Source organism: Megascapheus bottae, unplaced genomic scaffold, assembly GCF_031878675.1.
Source record: "Megascapheus bottae isolate mThoBot1 unplaced genomic scaffold, mThoBot2.hap1 HAP1_SCAFFOLD_37, whole genome shotgun sequence".
Classification (NCBI taxonomy): Eukaryota; Metazoa; Chordata; class Mammalia; order Rodentia; family Geomyidae; genus Megascapheus; species Megascapheus bottae.
The window spans coordinates 6,450,027-6,453,145 of record NW_028327804.1 but is presented as its reverse complement, the minus strand read 5'-3'; the positions used below and the strand labels follow the sequence as shown (position 1 = coordinate 6,453,145).

Sequence of the window (3,119 nt, the reverse complement as noted above, 5' to 3'; positions counted from 1 at the left end):
TCGCACTATGTGTCATGCTTGTTCTTGAGTAACACCGTACCTAAGACGTAAGGTATGAGCGTTGAAATGATGGAGATCATGGGCTTTTTGTGCAAGGGATAATGGGGAAGGGTTAAGTGGAGTTTCAGGTAAATCAATTATAGGGGTGGCCTGATCTACTTGATTATTTCCCTGAGCCAAGTGTCCAGGCAGCCCAGAATGGGCATGAATATGTCCAATAAAGAAAGGCTGGGCTCATTGAAGAATAATATTTTGAAGCTCATAAAATAAGGGAGCAGCCCTGGAAGTAGGGCGAATATAGGGAACTATTTCCAAAAATGGCACAAAAAAGGCTATATAAGAGCTATCAGTGAACAAATTAAAGGGAGTATCTAAAAGATCTTGAAAGACCTTTAAAATGGCTTTTAATTCCACTAATTGGGCAGATTTTTCTCCCGTAAAAAATGAATATATTTCACCATTAATGGAATAAGCAGCAACTCCGTTTGAGGAGCCATCAGTAAAAACCAAGGGTGCATTCTTAATAGGACTTGATTTAGTTATTTTGGTGGAAACTACAGGGGTTCTATAAAAAATTGAATTAATTTGTCCTGGGGAAAATGGTTATCAATTTTACCTTGAATAGAGACTAGACCAACGGCCCATGAGGAATCATTTTGCATAAGCCACTGTATTTGCCCAGGACTAAATGGGATAATAATAATATCGGGATCTTCGCCAAATAATTTTAAAGACTGCTCTCTGCCCAATTGTATAAGTTGAATTACTAAAAAATGGGTATGTAGCAAGTATTTTTGAGGATGAGGCAGAGGAATGGACCCAATAAAGGGGAGAATTTTGCCAGAATAGTCCGGTAGGAGAAAAAGAGGAGGGAAATACAAGAAAATACAACGGCTTATCAGGGGAATAATAAGAAATATGCTGTTGTTTAATAGCTTTTCAACCAATAGCAACGCTTGTCTGGCTTCAGGAGTAAGTACTCGAGGAGATAATGGGTCTGGATCTCCTCGCAAAACATCAAAAAGAGGCTTAAGCTCTCCAGTGGAGTGCAACCCAGGCCGCACGCAGCTTTCCTGGTAGCCTTTGTGTTGCCCTTTCTCTTTTGGGAACTAGTGAATGTGGTGTCAAAAAAGGCGCAAATAAATGTTTTGCAGCCTTTTCCTGCCCTCAAATTTTTGGTATCTTTGGTAGTGGAGCTGCACAATGGACAGTGCGTGCTTTTATGTTCATCTACATGTATAAGTGGTCTCTGAGATGGCCCGAGTTTGGTATGTGGTTCCTTTAACCACTTTGAAATAATTTTTCTCCAGGTGAAAGAGGAATGCTCGATAAGGGTTGTCTTAGTTGAAAACCATGTGGCACTTCAGGTAAGGTGATAAGGGAGTTGAACGGAGGGGTGGGGGAGAGCGATTTTTTAATATTGTGGTTCATCATTAGTACATCTGCCCCAAAGTTAGCAAATAAAATGGTGTAGGAGAGAAATAACACAAAACAGAGGCTTTCTAGACTGCTTAGATTTGTTCTCATTGCCCAAATGTAAAGCTGTGTTGGTATTCAGAGCTGAATACAGTAATAGTGTTAATTTTTTTTGGTAAAGAAGCATGCACTGTCTAATGAAGATGTGGCACATGTTTTCAAAAGTTGTTGCTTTTTCCTTTTAGGGCGTCCATGGTGAGGATTTTAGGTGTTGGATCTTCAAAAGTTGCACGGAACACATAAATGCCTATCCAGCATCCTCGACTATATGTTTAAGACAGTTTATGAATAAATGTTTTAAGGTTTGACACCTGTGTTTTAAGTCTTTTATTCACCATAAAATAGTCTTCTGCTGAAAACTCTAAGGGAAGGTTCAATCTTTACTACCAGGAACTTCAAATCTTTCTGAACTCTCATCAGCCTGTCTGATAGCCTTGGGATCGCTCCTAGCAAGGTTTTCTTTTTTTTCTTTTTTGTTTTTTTATTGTAATTAGTAAAATGGTTACATGATATTTGCCAGATAGAAGGTGCATTAATTCACATACATTGATACCCTTTCACATGTCTTGGTACCCATTTCCCTCCCCCACAACACCCCCCTCCCGTCTTGTTTTTCCCCCATTCCCTATCAAATTTCAAATATCCAAATACAAATAAATTCAATATATCAGATAACAAAGTGAGATACTATACCAATATGAGATAACCAAGGGATAGCAAAGGAGATGAGAGACAACATAGTACATTAAGGACAACAATCATTCATTATATGGCTTTTGTTTCAATATCCTGGAGGTCCTTTCAATTAGCTTCACATTATTTGGCCTTATGTATCAAGATTTTGCTCTATTGCAGATCTCTGCTAGTAGAGCCCAAGGTTTATACTGATTATGACAAATGAGGGAAACCATTGAGCCTAAGTTCCTTTGAGTCTGGCTTACTTCACTTAATATGATTTTTTCTAAGTCTTTCCATTTCCTAACAAATGGGGTGATGTCATTCTTTCTGACAGCATCATAGAATTCCATTGTGTACAAATACCACAACTTGTTGATCCACTCATCAACTGAGGGACATCTGGGTTGGTTCCATATCTTTGCTATGGTGAATAGTGCTGCAATGAACATTGTTGTGCTAGTGGATTTAGTATGTCCTTGTTTCTGTATGGTTGGGTAAATGCCAAGTGGTGGAATTGCTGGGTCAAAGGGGAGTTCTATGTTTAACCTTTTGAGGCACTGCCACACTGCTTTCCATAGTGGTTGAACGAGTTTGCACTCCCACCATCAGTGTAGTAGTGATCCCTCCTGGCCACATCCCCTCCAGCATCTGTTGTTATTCGTTTTCCTGAACCTGGCCATTCTAAGTGGAGTGAGGTGGAATCTTAGAGTTGTTTTGATTTGCATTTCTTTTGTGACCAGAGATGTTGAGCATTTCTTCATGTGTCTATAGGCCATTTTTGTTTCTTCTTCAGAGAAGACTCTCTTTAAGTCTTTGGCCCATTTTTTAATGGGATGGTTGTTACTTTGGAGGTTAGTTTTGGAGTGATTCAATTTTTTGAGTTGTTGATATATTTTAGATATGAGGCCTTTGTCCGTTGTTTGGTTGGTGAAGATCTTCTCCCACTCTGTAGGCTTCCTGATTAG

The 3,119-nt window shown here is 39.2% G+C and overlaps 1 non-coding gene across 1 annotated transcript; it reads left to right on the top strand.

The window, feature by feature from the left end:
* The first annotated feature begins 1,078 nt into the window (after positions 1-1,078).
* LOC150039198 (small nucleolar RNA SNORA13) lies at positions 1,079-1,213 on the top strand. Its single transcript, XR_016534511.1, has one exon. It is a non-coding gene; the product is annotated as a small nucleolar RNA SNORA13 (small nucleolar RNA).
* The last annotated feature ends 1,906 nt before the right edge of the window (positions 1,214-3,119 follow it).